Here is a 521-nt window from a genome sequence, read left to right as displayed (position 1 = left end):
GGTCTCATAAGCTCTCTCTTTTATGTCATTTTCTCTCACAATCTCTCATAATCCGTCTGTCTTTATCTCTTTTCCTCTACTTGCTGTGTCGCGTGTTCTCTCTTATTTCATCTCTCCTTTATTCCCTCTTTGCATTATGTCTACCTCTACTCACCTCTTTCTCTTATCATCCCTCTCTCTTTCCAAATCTTTCTCTCTCGTTCCAATTCTCTCCCTCTCTATCTGTCTATCTATCTATCTATTTCCGTTTATTGTTATCAACTTTCCTCTGCCGTCTTTTTTCTCTTGTTTCTTTCTTTCTTTCTTTCTTTCTTTTCTATTCGCATCTCTTACGTTTCTGCTCTCTGTTCTCCCTTTTTCCCTCTCGCCTCACCATCTTCTCTTCTCTTCTCTTTTCCTCCCTCATCTCCCCCCTTCGTCTCCTTCTATTCGTGTCCCCTTTCTGACCTTTGCAAACTGATGCTTTATGGAGTGACGGCGGCGGCGCTGACGGCGAGGCTTGCTAGACCCTCGGAAAGGGC

This window comes from Penaeus monodon, chromosome 22, assembly GCF_015228065.2.
Source record: "Penaeus monodon isolate SGIC_2016 chromosome 22, NSTDA_Pmon_1, whole genome shotgun sequence".
Classification (NCBI taxonomy): domain Eukaryota; kingdom Metazoa; phylum Arthropoda; class Malacostraca; order Decapoda; family Penaeidae; genus Penaeus; species Penaeus monodon.
The sequence above is the reverse complement of the archived record's forward strand: the minus strand, read 5'-3'. Positions refer to the sequence as shown.